General features: G+C 34.2%; 1 long non-coding RNA gene across 1 annotated transcript; it reads right to left on the bottom strand.

The window, feature by feature from the left end:
• Positions 1–19,685: 19,685 nt before the first annotated feature.
• LOC128222234 (uncharacterized) lies at positions 19,686–22,052 on the bottom strand. Its single transcript, XR_008259102.1, has 3 exons — positions 21,974–22,052; positions 20,983–21,085; positions 19,686–20,082 (listed from the first exon to the last, which is right to left on the bottom strand). It is a non-coding gene; the product is annotated as an uncharacterized LOC128222234 (long non-coding RNA).
• Positions 22,053–22,990: the final 938 nt, after the last annotated feature.

The following is a 22,990-nucleotide window of genomic DNA, read 5'->3' as shown; positions in this document are numbered from 1 at the left end:
CGGAGAAAGTCATGATATATAGGACAACCTTACTAGAGTTCATTGGCTTCAGATTTTAGACAATACAAATGTCTTTGTCCCATATATGTCCATACAAAGGTTATCAAGGGGAAGTCATGGATTTAGAAATACGACCTAAACATATTTGGTTGAAGTGGCACTCGAATTTAAAGACAATACTTTAACATGTATAACAAAAATAATTTTTGAGTGATAAATCTTTAACTTCTTACTACATAATGCATTTAATATTCATTACTGATAGCAATATTGTAACCGTGCATTTAATAACTGAAAACGCACAAATATTAACTGACTGATTAGTGCTAAAAGTTTTACAGTGATCAGTTATCAACTCATAAGGTAAAATCCGGGTTTTTTTTTGCACCCCATCATTCAAATTAAAAACGGTATCATTCATAAGAATCGTTGTTCTCACTAATTATTCACCTTTTTCAAGTAAATTAAAACAATTGTGTTCTGGTACATATTATTTGGGAGTGAGAGTGCACCTTAAAGAAGCGCCAGTTGATGCCAGACACCAAATATGAAAGCTCTATGGCTTTTCCGTTATACTTTTATGGCTACGTTTTACAAACTATTGTTAGTTAAATACTTTCAAAGCTATCATATCTCTACCTTCATCACACTTGAGAATAAAGGAATTTGCTTTCAGTTCTGCAGCTTCTCGTTCAATTAAAGTGTTTAATTCAGAAATCTGTTAAATGTCCTCTAAAATATATAACAACATAACAGTAGAACAATTGTATCAATAGTGGTACATCTGATTTGGGAAAACGGACCGACAGTTGATGCTATAAACCAAATATAAAAGCTCTATAACTTTTCAATTGTACTTTTAAAGCTACGTTTTAAAAAAGGGTTTTTAGTAATTCTTGCAAAACTCTCAAAACTCTTGCTACATCACACTCAAAAATAGGGGAATTTGCTTTCCGTTCTACAGAGTGCCTAAGAAAATACAGAAAAAGGTCTTACATATCACGTGACACTCGTCCTGGCTTCTGATTGGACAAACCGATAACGACAGTGTCTGTAAAAATGAATTCATTCAATACCATGTGTTTATCATATCTTTACATTAAGTCATTCGGTGATGAAAAGCTGATTTCTATTCAAATGTTGTTAAAACTGGTTAAAATGCGTTAGCCTGATCGCCATGTATCAAATATGTTGCATTTTAGTCAATAATTCTTTATCAAAGTTTCTTTGTTCTTAACAAATTTGGTTTAATTTGAAATAAAACTTAAATTTATTCATATGAAGTTAGGATTTAGTTAATACCGCTATTTACATTACAATGTTTTATTTCGTTTTTGTTAAAAAATAATAAATATTTCAGGAAATATTAGGAACATCCTTGCATAAACGAATAATATAATAACAACCTCAAATGTGTTACTAGTTTTAAGTTATTATTCAAATTTTCTTACCAAAGTCACAACTGTTCTCAATAGTGCCATTATAAGAGTTGTGCGATCAAATAACGACTGCCCCTTAGCTTTCAAAATTAGGTTAAATAGCTAAAATGAGAACATGTCAATGTTCTATTAAATCATTATCAGTGTTAGGTCGGTAAAACAAAGACAAGGGCCTCAAACTATGTAAGGGTCACCGTAATCACACTGGGAGAGGAGGCAAACGTCAAAATGTATAACCTATATACTATTTATTAAAGGGACTAAATGATACATTTGCAAGAACAAAAGAAGTTGTCAAAAACTTACATAACATTATCATCGTTCTTTACAACGCACTATCTTCTTCTAACTGATGTATCACAACGCTTACGGCACATGCATCTTCCGCAGTTTTTACGCTATTTTCCAGTTCAAAATTTACAGCGGTTGTCTAGTACGTAGATTCCAGTAATTAAAATATAGCGTCGGTAAATCCATCTGTACTCATGAACATATATGATTTTAACTGAGAAACCATTATGCGCTATTTCTGAAGTGGGAACTCAGATGAGACATTTTCATTTATCGGAGGTTTGATAATAATACATGTGGCACATTGGTGTACGAAAAGAAGATGCCAAAGCAAAATGATTCTTAATCATGTTATATCACCAAATTTCGTATCGACTATTCTGACATTGTTTTTTTGTTTTTTGTATTTCAAAACTGCCTTACTGTATTGTTATTAAATTAGCTTTGATAAATTTGAAAATAATATAATGTCTTTTTGTTTTCAGAGTCATTTGAAGTCGCAATTATTAGACAGCTGATGATTTCAAAAAAAAAAATTGCTACCCAAAGGAAAGGATGTCAGTTCGTTAAGTTATACAAGTCATGGATTTGTAGTTTCAGTCCGGTGATCAAACCTAGGATTCCCTGGATTCCGTGCTTGCAAGTCAGGTCCCATAATAACGAACAGCCTCAGTCTGAGTTCAGACCCAAGTGGCAAAAGTGCCCATCTTCTTAGCGTTGTATTTTTATTTCTTTTTGCGGTTCGATGATGAAGTTCGCAGAAAATAACTATCATTTGACACTGTATAATAATAGATGCTCATTTTCGTAGAAGGAATTTAATATATGTTCTCTTTGAGTGAGATTCTCGACCTTTCGTAAATATGACCCCAGGTGCGTTTGCACCGAAATATCAAACTGAATTTATATGTTCTTAGTATACATGCTTTCATTAATAAACACTTTCTACTGTCTATATATTTTCACATGATTTTGAACGTTTCGATACCCTAGTCACTAAATCCTCTCTATCGATCATTCTTAAAATACACCTTACTACGCGAAGAAGCTCGCCGATCATTCGAGTTTATTTACTTTATTCCCGTGTGCCAGTTTTATTTCCTATCTCTTTTCACTTCCGGTTTCAGAGTAAGGTTTAAAACGACTTATTGTATTGGCTAATACAAATTTATGAGACGTTCCGCGTAAAAGTGTCAAACATTTGTATTGCTATTTCTAGAATTGTAGAAACATGCACAAGTTTTTGTAAATACACAGCTGTTCGGTGTACGTTTACATGTATACAATATCTGTACATGTCTGTGTAGTACTTTGAAGCAAATTTGCTCATTATATCAAACGAAATACGTCCTCTTTTCTTGCATTTTAGGACCCTATCAATTTTGAATGTTTTTTTTAGTGTGGCTGATCAGTTCGTTCTTGGGATGAATTTACTTCAGAAAGTCTGACTAAGTTTTTATACAGAGTAACTATTTTATAACACTATCAACATGTTGGCACATAAATCAGGTCGTTTCTTTTGATTTGGGCTGACCTGATTATTGGAAGCTATGGATTTCTGACCTTGACAAACCTTGATAACGATGATATGATACTGTTAGAGAACCACCAAGCAAACATCTGCACTTACTGAGCGTATCAGACAGAATACTTCCTGATATGTAGAGGGGATTTTAGGGGTTAACATGAAAAAGTGCTTAGTAATATAATTATTTTTTCTGGCTTGATTGGTACGAGACTGGTAGCTTTCATATTCACACTCGAGTCTGTTTCGAGGTTAGAAACTAGTACATATACCCAATTTTGTATACTACAAATACTACAGTAATTACTCGATCATGACTGATTTTTTCCACCTTACAGAAAAGCATGATTCAAAAGTGTTTATGTTCAACCTTTTCAAGTGAATTCTCTGATCAATTATGTTAACAAAATTTTTGGTCAATATTTTAAACAAAAAAATAAACAATTTGTATTTGCGTTTAATGTTTTTATTACTTGAAGACATTTTTTGCTATTGATAATGTATAAACCAACAACAGTGATATCTAGTATTTATTATCCTTTTTTATTTAGATTCAGAAACCACAATGCAAGGGAAAATCAAGTGTAATTAATGGTTAAGTATGTTTTTTTTCTTTCAGATGATTTATGCAATCCACTGAGTTGCGATAGGGAAGAAATGCCAAGAAATCACGCCTTTACATGTCCATCAAATTATATGTAATGGGTATGCTTGTACACGTATTGGCACCAAAAAAAAAGTTTTTTTTTCTGGTACGAATCTCAGGACAATTATCTAATAGAATGTGTAACGCTTTGATATCATAATTGTAAAAAAAGGTACCAAAATGTAGAAATAATTGTGTCGGAGACCGGGTTCGAACCCTTGTTGCCAAAATTGCAGTCCCGCGTCGTACTCACTGAGCTACAAAGGCTTACTCTAATCGGGTGACATAATTAAGTTATAAACCTACCTCGGTAATATCACGTGATAACGCCGTCTAGCCAATCACGCATAAGGAATGAATTCAACCTGGTAGACATACCCAGTAATCTTTTTTAATGGAAAAATACGAAATAACTGCTAAACATAAATAAATTGTAAACTATGTTGTATTTCAGTTAGTAAGTTTTAATGCATTGTACACATCGATGCCAAGTTTATGTCAGTTTTTGACATTTTCTTTTTCGCTAGTTTATCATACGTGAAACAGACCCTTTAATATAACCAGATTAAGTATATCACATAAATAAGACGGAACGCGAATAAACGTCTAAATATTTTCGTCACCCTTACAAGTGATGTTTGGCTATGCCCTAGTCACATCCACGCTACAAACACCGTATAAGTTGAGTTTAAGTCGAAATATTGCCAAAATCGCACGCATTGCGTGCGGACATTGTTGGCTTCAAACATACTACCCCTAGTTCGTGAGTTCTCGCCGAGCTAGAAGAGAAATTGAAAGTCGGACGGAGCTTGCAATATTAAATTAGGACGAGATACCGGTTTATGCCCTAATGGTGATGATAACCTGATTTAACCAGCTGTATATAGTGCATAGAACTATGTAGGACACGCAAGGGGATCTCGGATTCCATGATCTCCTGGCATTTCTCCCCTTGCGAGGCCTTCTGAATTTCCTTTTTTATCTAAAAAATGAAACAGAAACTAAGATCATTTAAAGTAGTTAATACCCTTGATTTTCAATTCTTAATTTCCTGGCATTTCTCCCCTTGCACAACCCTTTGCATTCTCTTAATATCTGAAGTAAATTAAATATATCTCTAATTGTGTTTAATACTATTGCCTTTGAATCCCCTATTGTTGACTTTTTATTATATCAGCTCTTTTAATTGTCTTCATAATCTAAAAATAAATATTTCATTTCTCTTATTGCTGTTGATACCCGCGACTTTCAATCATTGATTTGTTGGCAGTTTTCCTTAAAATGTATAACATACATCACTTCAGTTGGTTTATACTACTTTGACTTAAGTTTGGTGTCGGGTTTCATTGCTTGGCACTGGCCTCTCCTTAATAAACTGATAAAGAAAATCAAGATATAAATTTTAAAAAAATAACAAAAGAGTTCGTTTATATCCCATACTTAGATTATTTTTTCGTTTTCAAAGATGGAAATTTCTTCTTGTGTGGCTCTCTGGATTTTCTAAAGTACCTGATAAAAAGGAAAACTGTTTTCATATGGTTTCATCAGTTTTTAATTAAGATGGCTTAGACTTGAATAATATTTATTTTATGATATCCGAATGAAAATTGTATCAAAACAAAACTTATGGTGAGAGGTATAATAACAACAAGCATTTAGTGTTGTCAAACAAAAGAGGAAAACACAGAAAACTAATATTCCAAACAGTTATCATAGTCAGTCAGAATTAGGTCTTATTGTAAATATAGCATTATCATTTACTGCAAAAAAGGTCAGTGGCTTTCTTTGTTAACATGTTTTCGATATATCTGACAATTCATAAATATTTTGAAAGACCTGTTCCAAATGTAAACAGTAGTTATCACAGCAGTTACCAAATGCCCCTTAATGGGCCTTGTTAAAATGTGTATGTGACATTTATTTCAATATCATGTTGAATAAAGCATTTGATTGAAATCAATCTATTTTATCAAACGACATCAAAAAGTGCTCTTCAAAACTGCAAAGATCAATTGAATAATTATGTAAAAAAAGTACAGCAACAAGCTCAATATCCAAAAGTTCAAACATAATCCCCGGTAAATGGCACAGGGTAAACGCCAAAGACATAGAACACAAACAAAACAAAAATCACAAACAAGAAACATGGAACAACAGCACAGAGCTCCATAAACAACACAGTGCATTTATACTATATACAAAGACTAGGTATGTTTATCAAGGATTGAAGATACCGCCTTGTAACGGTTAGTAAAATTTAAATATACTGTGGGGTTAAACAAGTTAGTGTGCACAGCCTCACTCGTATCCGAAGAATCCCGATTAAAACGAATAAAATAATTATAAAATTGTTGATCTTGAACAAATTTCCAGGTGTTTCTAAAACAAATGACCTTTTAGTTTTTGCTAAAATTGCATACCCATTATAAAGTTAACCATCGAGATAGTAATTTCTTATACAATTACATCTACTTGTGTTTCTAATGTCAAGAATTGAAAGTCGTAATCCAAAGCTTTATCTTTTTTCAGCATAGAATTAGAATTCAAAATGCATATAACTGTGCACAATGTTATTTAACATTATTTCAATAACATAACATATATGTAGGTAATACAATTGAACTCAAGTGTTGTTTTTTTGCTCAAAATTTATTTGTTTTTAAGATAATGACATAACCTTTTATCAACATAATCTATGACAGAATGTTTTATTAAATTATCAAAACGAGTAACATTTAAAGTCATGCATTTGGTGGATGTGGGTAAAATGGATTGAGATTGAGAAGCGACTTCAGAATTTTGAGCAATTTAGGGCCGGTACTGGATTTCGACCTGTAAACTTACTAAAATGTGACTCTATAAGCTACAAGCTTTGTAATAATCTAGTAAAAATTGTAGGTTTAACTAACATTGTCTAAAATACCTTTTTTTACGATCACCCGTAACAAATATGTCGGTAAGTATACATTTTATCCAGGTTGTTGAGCTTAGTTAGAAGAGTACATCACTTTTAAGCAGGGGGTCCAGGTTCGATCTACTGACTGGCAGTAAACTATTTATTCAATGTCTTTGGAATGTCATTATTATTATTATTATTATGATTATTATTATTTTATTATTTTGGATACATATATCAACTGTTCTAAATCAGGTATTCATTATCAAATGCAAAACGAAACTTCAATTGAATGTTCTGATTGGATATTCAGTGAGAATAAAAAATGTTTTTTACAATGTAAACAAAAAAGCTTGCGATGTTCTTGGACTTTCATATGGCTCTATGAAATACCGGCTCTTCCATCCATACACTTAACCGGGATTATTTGCGTGGTGATACTTTCATGTTTTCCCCGTACCTCCGACCATCTCAGTGTCCGGGAACTCTGAAATAATTGTATCCATCAGACGCCTAAACACTCCTAAACATGATAAAACGCACAGGGTACAGAAGGTAGAAAAGTCAGGTTTCGAAATGCTTATCAAATATTGCTCTCTCACTGAGCCAATGTCTGACCACTGTGCGTAAGAGTGTGAAGTGTAGGCAATGACATCAGAAAGAAATGTACATTGGAAATATATATTCTCCACCAGGAACCTAAACCAGGGATAGCTGCCACTGAAAAGATAAACGGAGAGCAATTCACACATACACCCTCGGCGCCCGACTACTCTGAGGAGGTGTCCTCCATCAGGCACCTAAACGGTGGGTAATGGTGTCAGTTTCCAATGAAACGGCATACAATGATAAATGAATATAGACAACCTCAGTTTGTAGCAACTCCGATAGGGTGTATTCTATCAGATGCCAGAATCGACTGAAGAGAGCTGAGTTTCCACTGAAAACATATTTAATGACTAGTGAAAGTGCTATATTCAATTATAATCGTTTTATCTTTGATGGGTGCCAAACATAATCAAAATACGATTATGGTTACCAATCATCAAATCTTAATTATATAATTTATAAAACATAAAATTGACCTTTTTAGTCTTAACAATGCATTAACAATATTCTAAAACATTTTGTAAAGAATATACATTTCTATCATTCCATAATTTGGCTTTTTTGTAAAGCTTGAGACACAGAAGTTGTAGACAAATAGTTTCCATACCAGCATTTAGTTTGTATGAACACCTTTCGAAAATAAGATAAAGGTTGTTCATTTCGAGTTCATTATCTATCATGAAATTTGAAAGATTTATCATTGCAATAAACTAACAATTACCTAACTAATGTCCCAAATCAAAACCGTTCCCTATAAAATGCTAAGGTCTGCAAGACTCTAAGGGCAAAGTGTGATAAAGTCAGTGACTCAGGAGCATATCATCGAATTTAGACTAGTTAGCGTACAACACTTTCTCTTAAAGCAACTATAACATTTAAAACAAAATTTCCTAATTGCATGCCTGAGAGTATAATACACATATAACCAGTTTAAACAACTAAAATAAAGAGGTTATATTAACTCCTATAAACAATGTAGGGAAATACGTAGGCTTATAAACAATAAAGAATTATACTTAGGCTATTAAACTATACAGGGTTTAATGTTAGTTTAAAAATTATATATAAATGTATACAAAGGCTACGTAACAATACATGGCAATACGAAGGCTAATAAACCATTTCGAGTTTTGCGTAGGCTAATAGACACCATTGAAGCTTTCGGTATGCCAATTAACGATTTTAAAGGTATACGTGGCCTGAAAATGTATATATAGGTTATACGTTTGACTTTTGCTTTGTCTCCCAGTGCGATTACGGTGACCCTTACAAAGATTGTGTCCTATGTTCTTGTCTCATGAAACACTGATAATGCTTTTATAGAACATTGACCTGTTCTCATTTTAGCTATATAACCTATTTCACTAATTTAAGGGTCAGTCATTAGTGGATCGCATAACGATCAAGATGACAACAACCAATGCAGTTGTGGTTTTGGTAATACATTTGCATAAGTTTACGTAAAGCAAGTTACAATTGGGGGTATTTTTCTTCATTTCTATTTTTTAATAATGGTTTGTTCGTAACATTTCCTTTATAATTCATTTTCAAATTGTAAATAAATAAAATATAAAGAAATGTTGAGTTGCATTACCGATCATCTTCAATTCGTTTTAGAATTAAAGTTTAAAGTTTGATTTGTTTAGTTTCCTTTCTTGCGAACGTGTGTTTTCTTTAAAAATAATTGCTGAAATGCAAATGCAATGTCCAAATATCCTTATATTAAATATATTTTAAAATTTCAAAGACCTTTTATCTAGATGAAATAATTGTATAGAACAGATTAGTATGTATTTGTATAAATCAAAGTGACGACTGATAATACTTTAATATATAGAGATGGGGTTCAACGCATTCTAACCAATTTTTATAACGTTTGAATGGAAATCAAATTGTCATAACCAAATGCCTTTGTTCGAATGTATGTGAAACACAAAGTATTGAACAAATTAATTTTTTTACAGACTCTGTTGTTTATATCAGTTTGGCCAATCAGAAGCCAGGACGAGTGTCACGTGATTTGTAAGACCGTTTTTGTATTTCTATATGCACTTATTCTTACAGTTTAAAAATCAATATTTTGCGACTGGAATGAATATACAGTAAATGTCTAGAGACAATCAACTCTCGTCGAATGTTCCTTGCATTAGTAACACAATTTGGGGGAAACTCCTCGCATTTTCAGCTGTCAATCCTGAATTACAGTAAATTTAATCGCATGAAGTAATGCAACTAAAATGGTAAATTAAGAGCAGGTTTCCCGATCAGTTCCTACTTGTCGATAGATGAAAAAGATGAATCGCAATCCTAGTAAAAAGGCGGTGTGGGAAATATGTTAACCGTTAACTTTTAGTATTTAAACGAGAAACTAAATTTTCTGCCGACTGGTTTAAATCAACATTTGATTTGACCGACTGTCCATGACATCGATTTAAAATATCATGCGACTTGAAATCGAAGATCGGCAACGAAATTCTATAAAAACTTCTACATTGTTGCTATTCTTACTTTTATATTCATCTGATAACACAGTGATGCGTATATATATATATATATATATATATATATATATATATATATATATATATATATATATATATATATATATATATATATATATCTACTTAGGGCATTAAGGAGACCGTATATTTTTTACGGCATTAAGGAGACAATTTGTATATTTTTTGTTTTATACTTTATTTTGCTTTTTTGTTAATAATTTAGTATTAAAATGATCATTTATTATGATTACAAAATTTAGGCTTCTTAAATTAATTAACAAAAGATATACGTAATTTGCGGTCTCCTTAATAATTTGTAAGTATGTTGCAGGTTTTAAGGGGACCGGTATATATGTAGAAGGGTTTATGGAGACCAGTGTATATATAATATTATTTTTGAGGCATTAAGGGGACCATCCATATTTTATGGCATTAGGGGGACAAATTATATATATCTTACTTTTGACAGTGAAGGCTCCCGTAACCTTAAGAGACAACTTGGTAATAGTATTTTTTATAATTGTGTATAATAAATCCACAAACAATGACCAGTCGAACGGGAGGACTGCAAATTTCATAGGATATTCATCAGAAATCTTTTACAGACCATCTCATTCATTAAATGCAAGTCAGATTCAGTCACTTGGTCTCTGTACCGTTTGATAAACAAAATATATAATGACCAGTGGCGGATCCAGGAATTCTCGTTAGAAGGGGGCGTTACTTAGGTGCGTTTGCAGGAGGATTGAGTGTTACTCAATCAAGAAATTTTTAACAATTTGTAGTCGGAAATGATGCATTATGTGTATATTTTATTATTTTCTTCTCATATATTGACACAAAAAGTAAACTTGGACGATTATAGAGGGAGCGCACGCCAACTGCACCCCCTTCTCAATCCGCTAGTGATTGGTGACTTAATATTTGATATATTATGGTTAAATAGAACTTTCAGTTGAATTATATAGAAACTGGAAATGCTTAATACAAGTTCTGTGCTTGTAAAAACAATACAAGCTTCGTCTGAATACGAATGTGTCTGTTAACGCTTGAGTAGTTAGCTCATGATTAAAGAACATTGTTCATTGGGTTCATTGTGACCCATGGAAGTTTTTTATTAAAGTCCAACTTCCCCTGAAATTTTACTTGCCTAAAACTTTAACCTAAGTCAATCAGGGGCCATAACTTGTATTAAGGATATGGAGTTATGTAACCTCATTGGCTGATGGTCCTGAACAATTGTGGGAAGTATTAAGTCAATTGAATGAAGGGTATAGAATGCCTTAACCAATCGGCTACCGAGACGGTTTTAATGCATGTACTCAATTGCAGATTCAGGGGGTTGGGGGTCGGTCCCAGCTCGACTGTTCTGAGGGAGGGACGGATGTGGAACGATTAAGCCCATGAGTTTCACGTACCCCTTCTTAAGTCAATTCCTGGATCTGCCACTGATATCTGTAATCAGATTGGTTGTTTCATAATGTTATAGTTCCTTTAAACAGTTTAAACCTGTTATGACATCAACATAAACAGACGCATGTTCAGTAAAAAAATACTCTGTATTCAACGTTCTCGTACTCCAGAGCAATGATGCTATGCATTATATTTATGACTGACTGACTGACAAACTGCCAAAACTTTTCCGTTTAAAGAGACTCTCTCATGTTTTGGCACCAAACATATTTTTTCTCGTAATGCATCTGAAAACACTTACATGCATATTTATTTTACTCCTTGGTACTGAAATTTCAGAAATAATAGTAACCAGGTTGATTTTCTTTTATACTTCAATTGCATTTTTAAAAAACGATTGAAATATTTAAAAATAATCTTGTTCAAGTTGGGAGCAAGCACATAGGGGTGCAGATAACACATAGAATAAAAAACGGATCGCTTATCCACTCGCCCACAGGGACTCATACTAAGGTGTTGAATATTTTAACCTTAATGGAAGTTATTGGTTTATCACGTGATTATGTCAATCAACTGATTGTGCAATAGCCTTTTGTTGAATCGGGTTAGTAACGCATTTTCAAATATTGGACTTCAAAGCCTATATGTTAGCACATATCAACATTTATTGAAGGGTTTCAGCCATCAATAGCTTAGTTTTAACACTTCGTTTGATACGCCATACCTTATTTCGTAATAACAATCTATAAAATCCAAGTAAAAGATGCATTTTTAAAACCCTTAACGCTTCGCTTATATTAACTCAAAAACTCATGTTCGAAAGATTTAAAAAAAGTATGTCATAATCATATCCTCTTTAGCGGCTGAGGAAGCCGGTCCAAACAATTCACATACTTTCCGAGTTTCTTAATACGAGGGTATAGCCAGAAGTTCGTGGAATTGCTTAATACAATAAACACATTTTAATATTTTTCAACGAACGTCAGCTCGCTGTAAAATTTATTTCAGCTGTAAATGACATATAAAACTTCAAACTGATACATAAAACATAAAGGAAACTACAGCTTTTTCATTAACATGAGATCAGTATCAGTTCAAACGTCAGAATCTGACGTCAACGTCATAACTTATCAAAGTAAGAGCCGTTCGCCGCAATACAACGTCAATGTCTCGCTACACACTGCCGGTAAATGTCACTGAACCACTCTGACTTGTAAGAATACAGGCGTGTCTGAGCTTCACTCTGTAGTGCCTGAAAGTCATTGAAGCGTTTACCTTTAGTTCATATTTAAGTTTCGGAAAAATCGCATGGTGGTAGGTCTGGCGAATAAGGGGGGTGGGGAAGGATCTCCGCTTCAAGCTGGATTGTCGCGGTAGTCTGTGCCTCCTCCGATCTATGCGCTGATGCATTTTCCTGGTGAAGAATCCACCAATCATGCAACGCCTGTGGTCTCTTAAATGCCATCGCCCTCTACAAGTCACACCTCAAAACCTTAAATGGAGAACATAACTGAGGCTTATAACATTTGTCGTGTATTGCGTACGTCATCAAATATTATAATTAAAACTAACACTTATTCAATCCCATATTTTAATCATAAACTTTTTAAAACATTGTTTAATGCAGTCCTAAATATTGATAAAAATGAATTTTGTTATATATCACTTTACCTTCGAGTAGGAAGCATCCATCACAGATTGGCTCTGCGGAACTGCATGGAGTAGGATAACACCTTGCACATCAAAGAAGACAATGGACATATACTTTCCTATCGAGCAGGATGGTCGTGCCTTCTTCGGAGGCGGGGAACCGGTAGTCTTCCATTGACTACTTTGCTGTTTTGTCTCAGGGTCGTAATAAAACAGTCAGGTTTCATCGCAAGTGACTATCTTCTCAAGAAAACGGATTCCTTCCTTTTAGTACCGAGCTAAGAATCGGCATGATTCCCGTACTCTTTTGCTCATCTCATCTTCTGTCAGCAGCCGTGGAACCCAACGCGCACTCACTCGACTCATTTTCAAACTGTCTTTCATTATCCTCCGTACCGACCCATAACTCATGTCCAACATCTTGCATATTTCATAAAGAGTGACTCGACGATCAGCGTCAACGATGTTTTTCACGGCCTCGACGTCACACTCTGTAGTTTGTGAAACCGGTCGCCCAGACCTCACGTCGTCACAAATGCTTTGCCACCCCTCACTGAACCGCTTGTGCCACTTGTAAACGAGCATTCGCTTCACTTGAGTTTCACTCGATGCTTCATTCATCAGTTTAAGTGTTTGCGATGGAGTTTTCCCTAGGTTCACACAGAACTGTATCACTGCCCTTTTTATCAAACAAAATTTAACTATACCGTTCAAGCTAAAATGTTTCCTTTGAAATAAACAAACAAACGCACTGACTTAAAACTTCACTTCATCACACGTTATTAACGTCACGTCAAATGTGCAAACCTTCGCGCCGTTTAATTGCTTTCAATGTGAGTGGTCAACAAAACAAGATATTGTCATGGGTTATTTTAGCAACTGCGGAGGAATGCGCGACCACCTGTTTCCATAGTGATCACTACGTTGTCGTTATAACATGCTTTACGATGAAACTCGCATTCTTAATTTCAAATTACCTGATTATTATTGTATGAAAGTTTAAAAGATATGCTGCATATTGTTTTCATTTTATCAAGCTTTTCCACGAAATTCTGGCTATGCCCTCGTATATAAATCTCTTATAAATTTGCCAAATAAAATTCAACATGGGTAAACAATTATAAAAAATAACGTATTTTATGTATTGCAACATATTTATAAAAAAAATAGTCACTTGAATCAAATGAACATTTTCAATGTACTTTCTTTCTCGCGGAAAGTGAACATTTCATCTTATTCCAACAAGTGTGGGGTATGGTTGACTCTCTTCGTGACTGAAATCAACTTTTTTAAACACTTGATGCATTTCAAATGTAGTCCATATAAACATCCCCTTCAGATTTTTTGACGATTGCATTTCCATGGGAGATCACTGCGTAGGATAAACATACAAGTGTTGTTTAGCCACACTGTGGTTTCAGTTATGTCAGGGGCGTAGCTACCCCTCTATTCATGTGGATTCATAAATGTGCTGGGGGTTCGGGGCAAACTTGAAAAATTTGAAAACCATTGTGCAATCTAGTGCATTCTGGGCGTTCCGATGTGCATTATTTAGTACTGGAAAATAACCAGTTTTAGATTCATGTAGTCAAGTTCGCATACTGCAACTTTGGTTGATTTTTTTGTCAGAATCATGTGGATTCAGCCGCGTATTCACGTCTAGGCGGCTACACGTCTGTATGTTGTGCATATGAATGTATAATTTGGTTTAAATGATGCATCCTTAATATAACACCTCCTTGCTACTACACCAATAGAAACTTCATGGGATGTTAATAGTAAAAGAACTAGCACTGACGTTCCCATTTTTGTCTGGGTCATTTAAATAATAGCAAACAATTTACAAGATAAACAAACTAAATTTGTTTTGACTTCTTTAATGAATTATATAAAAACATTGTACAAAGATATCATGACACTTTTAAACAATAAGTATGGTTGTCAATTAAACAGTATGCTAACTTTAAAAATTTAGGCAAACCATTGGAATTTTACAGCGGTCTTAAAAGGTGTATTTAAAGCTGCAATCTCACCGATTGATCGTTTTGACTACCGGTACTCTTTTATTGTTTGTCTATAAATGGACAATTTTTTTGCATAAATGTCTAGACCCAATTTTAAGTGATATAAGACTGCTGAAAAAAGATCAGATTGCAGTTTATCATATTTATGTTAAAAAATGATGTTTTATGGCTAAAAGCATTACGAACAATTTAATGTAAATGAAATTTTCGGCAGTTTTACCAAACATTTCTGATTGGTTCTATTGTGAATTATCTAATATGACTGAATTAAAGGAATGATAACCTAATCAGCAGATTTTGAGACAATTTTGTGTCTTAACTGACAATCTATAAGAGTGCAGCTTTAAGTGTTGATCTAAAGCTTCATATACACATTGTTATATTGTCAATAACTGTTTAAAAGGTCTCATGTACTAAATAAGATAATAATTTTCATACAATATTTAAAATTGATCAAAATAAATAAAGTACCATTGTACCTATTTCTTAATAGTGCCGTTTCTCATCTGACAATACCATTCAAAGCCATCATTTCAACTATGAATTTTTTTTTAATTTTCAACTTTTCTATAGCATATGCAACAAAATATACCAAAAATACAAGCCATGAACAATATGATTGTTCAACTTGCATTATCTTTGACCTTTTGATATGACCATTTTCCAGTTTTGTCTATTTGTAAGTTATGCCCTGAGGAATAAAGTATTACTGTATGAATCATAACAAGAGGGCCATGATGGCCCTAAATCGCTCACCTGAGTAAAAGAGTTTAACCTTTGTTATTAATATAGCTTGTTTCTCAAAGAATATTGAACAAGAGCTGTCAAAGTATGTGACAAATGCCCCCCAATGTGACATTGATCTATGAGCAAGTACATAAAAAGTTGATCTTGCCTTTATGTGTCAAATACATATTGCAAGTTATATTAAATTGCCTCTGAGCATAGAAAAAACCCCAATCATACTAAATGACAGCCAACACTCTTTATGTCCCCATATTCAGCATTCCATTGTGAATAAACACTTAGTGTATCTTTCACCTTAGAGGTAGGGACATGGGTCTTGCACACGACACGTTATCTTGGTATGTCGAAAACATATGGCAAGTCATTTTAAAATCTGTCCATATAAGAGTAAGTCACAGCGCGGACACGACAGCCTATATTTTCCTTCAGGTTGCCATGGCAACCAGAGTTCTGCATGGAATTAATTTATTTGAACAATTTTGAAAAAGCACCAACCAAGGATCATTCCTATGAAGTTTCATCAAAATTGTCCAAGCGGTTTAGGAGAAGAAGATGATTGTAACCAATTGTTGACACTTTTCCTTTAGGTTGCCATATCAACCAGAGTTCTACATGGAATTAATTTCTTTGAACAATTTTGAAAAAGCACCAACCAAGGATCATTCCTATGAAGTTTCATCAAAATTGTCAAAGCGGTTTAGGAAAAGAAGATGATTATAACCAATTGTTGACATTTTCCTTTAGGTTGCCATGGCAACCGGGCCAAACAAAATTATGTGAACAAATTTAAGAGAGGTCCATGCAAGGACACTTCAAACCAAATTTGCTGAAGATCTATCAAGGGGTTCATGCGAAGAAAATGTTACGTTTGTTTTACTAATTTTAGCTCTGGTGGCCCTTAAAAGGGGCCAAACAAAATTATTTGAAAAGACCTGACAGAGGCCCATGCTAGGATGCTTCAAACTTGAAGATTCATCAAGCAGCATATAAGATCAAGTTGTTTAAAGGTTTTTCTATTTTTTGCTCTGGTGACCCCTAAAAGGGGCCAAACAAAACCATTTGAACAAAGTTGAGAGAGGACCATGTAAGGATGCTACATATCAAGTATGGAGTCATTCTGACCTTTACTTTCAGAGGAAAAGATGTTTAAGTGACAAGACAATGTAAAAACAAATGACCCCTGAGCAAGGCCAATTTGACCCCGGGACAATAATTTGAATACCTTTGGTGTAGGTCCATTAGGTAACACTATATACCAAATATGAAAGCTCTAGGTCTTATATTTTGGAGAAGAGGATTTTTAAAGTTTTATTATATAAGACTATATAAAACTATTGAAAACCTAAGCCTATGAACACGGGGCGTGGCCAATTTTGACCCCAGGGCTAAACTTTGAACAATCTTAATAGTGGTCCGATAAACGATGCTTCATACCAAATATCTAAGGCCTTCGCCTTTTGGTTTTGGAGAAGATTTTATCATATACATATATAAGGAAACCCATGACCGCCCGGGTGGGGCCATTTTTCGACCCCAGGGCCAAAGATTGAACAATATTGGTACAAGTCAACTAGATGATATATCATGCCAAATATCTAAGCTCTTGTCACTACTTGATTTTACGTGTGTATCTATATATGTATATTTGTTATTAATTGTTGTATGTGGCCAATATTGAAAATTGGTATGTGTACTAAATATGTTATCCAGTTTAAATTAAGACGTTACTTGTCTTTGTGAGTTCGGAGAAGATTTTTTAAGTTTTCACTATAACACATATAGAGAAAACCCATCAGCCCCGGGGTGTGGCCAATTTTGACCCCAGGGCCATAATTTGAACAAACTTTGTACAGGTCCACTAGACGATGAATCATGCCAATGTCTAAGCTCTAAGCCATGTAAGTTCAGAGGAGATGATTTTTGAAGTTTTCACTATACACATATAGAGAAAACCCATGACCCCCGAAGGGGGTGGGGCCAATTTTGACCCCAAGGCCATAATTTGAACAATCTTTGTAGAGGTCCACTAGACGATGAATCATGCCAAATATCTAAGCTCTAGTCCAAGTAAGTTCAGAGAAGAAGATTTTTGAAGTTTTAACTATAAACATATAGAGAATACCCTAACCCCCCTGGGCGGGGCTAATTTTGACCCCAAGGCCATAATTTGAACAATCTTTGTAGAGGTCCACTAGACGATGAATCAAGCCAAATATCTAAGCTCTAAGCAACGTAAGTTCAGAGGAGATTTTTGATTTTTTTTAATATAAACATATAGAGAAAACCCATGACCACCCAGGGGCGGGGCCAATTTTGACCACAGGGCCATAATTTGAACAATCTTTGTAGAGGTCCACTAGACGATGAATCATGCCAAATATCTAAGCTCTAGTCGAAGTAAGTTAAGAGGAGAAGATTTTTGAAGTTTTCACTACAAACATATAGAGAAAACCCATGACCCCCCGGGGCGGGGCCAATTTTGACCCCAAGGCCATAATTTGAACAATCTTTGTAAAGGTCCAATAGACGATGAATCATGCCAAATATCTAAGCTCTAGTCCAAGTAAGTTTAGAGGAGAAGATTTTTGAAGTTTTAACTATAAACATATAGAGCATACCCATGACCCCCCGGGGCGGGGCCAATTTTGACCCCAGGGCCATAATTTGAACAAACTTTGTAGAGGTCCACTAGACGATGAATCATGACAAATATCTAAGCTCTAGGCCAAGTAAGTATAAACATATAGAGAAAACCCATGACCCCCCGGGGCGGGGCCAATTTTGACCCAAGGGCCAATAGTTGAACAATCTTGGTAGAGGACCATTTGGTGATCCTGCCAACCATATATCAACGGCCTAAGCCTTGTGGTTTGGGAGAAGAAGATTTTTAAAGTTTTTCCTTTCCATTGCCATGGCAACCAGAGTTCTGCATGGAATTCAATTCTTTGAACAATTTTCAAAGGGGACCACCCAAGGAACATTCCTGTGAAGTTTGGATGAAATTGGCTAAGCGGTTTATGAGGAGATGTCGTTTAAAGTAAAAGTTTACGGACGGACGACGGACGGACGACGGCGTCGGACAAATTGTGATCACAAAAGCTCACCTTGTCACTATGTGACAGGTGAGCTAAAAAAGGAATAAAAACACTAAAAATATGCTCCAACCCCTGTAATTTCTAATACAGTAGTAAAATCAAGAAATTAAACATTTAGAGCTGCACTCCCACAGTTATACCGTTTTCACACCTTTTTTGTTTTGGAATGAGCATTTTTTGGCGTAATTATCTGCAAACCAATGATAAAAGATTGCTGACAAAAGATCAGATCACAGATTTCAGATTTCCGTTCGAAAATTAATGTTACTAACGGTTTAAGAAAAGTGCATAAAACATCAATTTTTTAACTTAAATAGAAAAATCTACCATTTAATTTTTCGCAAAAATTGGATGGTTCCAATCCAAGACATAAAATGAGAAAAGTTGTCAAAACGTCCAAAATGTGAGAGTGCAGCTTTAACGTTTGAAAGTAACTCTGTTTGCCTCGTGCCCCTAAACAGGGTTTAATTATATTATATGCCCAGTGGGTTTGTCCCTGTATATTTGATTGTATGATTGCAGTAATGGATACTGGTCTAATTATCTTCTGACAATTTTTCACCAATTTTAAAGAAACAGAAAACACATATTAAGCTCATATAACGCTGTACAATTTAATCTCATTCATTAGGTTGAGAAAAATTCCCTAAAAATATTAATTGTGGAAACATATCTTATTTAAATACATACAGGAAATGGCGACATCATTTACCCATTAGTATGAAAAATGCAGTTTCCTGATATTTGAATAGCGGTTCTTTATTTAAGCATCTCAATTCATTCAAAATACACATAGTATGTATTAAGTTTCAAAGGAAACCAAATCATTTTAACGATTGTTTTCACAAACTCCTTTTCCTAGTTTCAACTTTTGAGACTTTTTGATGAGCCTGCACCTTCCCCCTCTTATGCAGTGGCTTCAAGCAATAAAGCTACCAGCTCAAGTTGCACAGCTGGTGAACAAGACTGCTGATAGTCGGCAAACTGCACACTTGATGCCATGATAAATCATGTCCATCGACTTCCAGAATGAAGAAATGACGCAGCACAGAATTGATTTCAATTGGACCTTTCTGTACTTTCATCCCCTTGTTGTAGTCAAAGACTATATCTAAGTGTGCAGTGCGGGATCTTGAGAAGCCTTCTGCTCCTCTGATGAAGTAAGTTTGGCAGAGTGTGAAACTCCTGTCTACTCATATGCCTGGACACCTGTGATCTATGTCTTCTTGTGTGTGCCAACCATCACCTGAAATTTTTTTAGAGGAAGTTAGTGCTTGATTACAAGTCAATGTGATAAAACAAGGTCTTTTATTTATGCCACCAAGAACTAGTATTCCAAGTTTCATAACTCGTATGTTAATTAACTCAAAGCAATTGAGCAGAAACTGTTTGGTTATTAATTTTAAGTCACTGCTTCCACTTATACTATCAGTAATATTGAACGTGAACCGACTGACCCAAATGCTATTCTAAATATTTTTTATGTGCAGAAACCTAAATCCTATTGACACAAAAGTAATCCAATTGTATGTCTTCACAAAACATTCTACAACAATATTTGTCAATTTACCTCAAAGATTGATTATTGTTTTTTAGTCAGACAAACACAGAGATGGCCCTATATCGCTCACTTGATTTGAGAAAGGATTCTAACTTAGTTATTGTTTGGACACTTACTGAACACTTTTGGTCTGACTTTATTATGCAGCTGGTGAAAATATTAAAAGTCCCTGTATAATGGGCTTACAAAAACATGAAGAAAAAAATGTATTTGTTTAAAAATTACAAAGGGCCATAACTCTTACAATATTTAAGTTTGTATTTAGCAGAATAAAAAGCTTTTCCTAAAATACAACCTTAAAACTATATTTACAAGTAAAACAAAAAAAATTGCAAACATGTTTTTTGTATCTGGTTTTTGAGAGAGAATGATCAGAAGAAAACATCACATATTCACAATCATATTAAAAAATTATTTAGTCTTTTTTTTTAAATTATATTCTATTTCAAAAACACTGCAAAAGACACGACACTTGCTTTCAATTTATTGATTTAATACATTGATGATTATCAATTTTTATGAAGCGAGATGGGTCTTACACTGTAACCGGTGCAACCTGCATGTTCTTAGTTGCTCAGTTATTACCTTTCTTGAAATTCTCCTCTTGATCTGAGCCACGCCAAAATGATGGGAGATGCTTTTGTTTTTCCATTGAAATGTATAGCACCTCTGTGTTTCTGTTTGTCTCCTGAAATAGTAAAAGTTTATTTATAATAATAACAATAATAATAATCAGTGACTTTTATTGAAATTATTTTCACAGATTGTGCCTTGCACATTGGGGAACAAAGTTGACTTCTGAGGAGAAGATTTTTCCATATAGACATATAGGAAAAAATAGCTCCGCACCCTGAAGCAATGTTTTTTATGAATCAATATCCGGTGAAGAAAATTCATACAGGGTATTGAAACATTTTTTTGCTTCAAATGAAGACTTTTAACAAAGATAACTTAACTACCTCTTCATCATATTAAATAAAAATTAACACAGTCTATGACGCACACGGAGCCCCACATTTGATCTTTTACCATAGTTTGATTGAGAGTTAAGTTTCACATCGACAAGTCTTTACAGGTCTATTAAAGCTGCACTCTCACAAATTGAATGTTTTGAAAAAGGTTATAATTTTTATCTTGGAATGAACCAATTTATGCGAAAATGCATGGAAACCTGTGATATAAGACTGCTGACAAAAAATGTCTTTGAATTCCCATCAAACATGTCCAAACCAAATTCAAACTTTGGGTAATCACTGTCATTCACGATGAAATTCAGCACTTCTTGCCCAGTATATATACGTTTACTTTAAGTGGAAGGCAAATTAAAACAAACACATTTGTCCGAAAATTAATCAAACTTTAAATGGGATTTGTTCACGTAATTTTCAAGAATCAGGAAGTGAATTAAATGTTCTCATGTTGCCAATTTAGTCTCGATCATCTAGACGCTTGTATCCAGATCTATATCGTTCTTTGACTCTTATTAGAGTGGCTGCATGATTGAGACTAGCCGGTTCTTTGATAATTGTTACGATCGAACAGTGGTTGAAAATGTAAAGTGAGACCAGTTTTTTACCTGTTATTGAACAAACTGTTATGTTGGCAGGACTGTCCTCCTCAGCAATGCAAAGAACAGCAATGACTGGCTGGCACTCTGTAAAATGGCGATTTAAACATTATGTCCAATTAAAACTGTCCCATTCTAAACAATCCATCAGCAATATATATAAATGAGCTGCGCCATGTGGAAATGTGTCTTGGGAAGTTGACATCATTCCATGTATTGATGTCATAAAGATGAGCAGAAGACATTACTTACTATGCAGTAAAAGTTCTTACTTTAACAGTAAAGATATCTTTTTTTGAGAAAATTAATCAAAGTGAGCTCTTATATGTTATGTTTCTACAGTACCGTAAGTCTTGTACACATCTATGTTACATATATAAATAATAAACAGGAATAAAATGACGAGTTGTGTACACACTAATTCCTCCTTATGTACTGTGCAACTCAAGAAAAACAATCCATAATACTAGTAAATCTCTAGAATTCCCTTACTTTTCTCGCTGTACAAAAATGAATGAGGAGTTGCAAACAAGCAGGGCCATAAAACTTTTGCTATTTAAACTGTACCACAACAGCAATTTAAAGACAGTGATACTCATTGATGGAATAGGCACTTAGACAGCTACATTTTCTGAGAAATGGAGATCAGACTAAATTCTCCAGAGATAATTTATAGCTTTATTTGAAATAAAGAACATGTTACAGTGTTTGTGTTAAACTTGTTACTTATCCCTGATTTAACACAATCATTACCTTCAAAATGGTGATAAAATAAAAACAAATATACCTTATTAAACACTGTTTACTATCACATCTGTACCCCCCCCCCCCTTCCCCCTTCTTACATACTTAAGCGGCTCTTACCAAAGTAAAGAATGAAAGGTCCACAAGGCCAATTATAATTATACTAATTTGATTTTAAATCACCCAAAAGGCTTTCTACACATAATGGTTCCTTAATTTAAATCTAGCCTCCAAAGTTGTGATTTCATTGAAAGACTTGAGATACCTTATTTAAAAAAAAAT

The sequence above is a fragment of the Mya arenaria genome, chromosome 16 (assembly GCF_026914265.1).
Source record: "Mya arenaria isolate MELC-2E11 chromosome 16, ASM2691426v1".
Classification (NCBI taxonomy): Eukaryota; Metazoa; Mollusca; class Bivalvia; order Myida; family Myidae; genus Mya; species Mya arenaria.
Note: the sequence above shows the minus strand (reverse complement) of the source record. Positions and strands in the feature narration are given on the sequence as shown.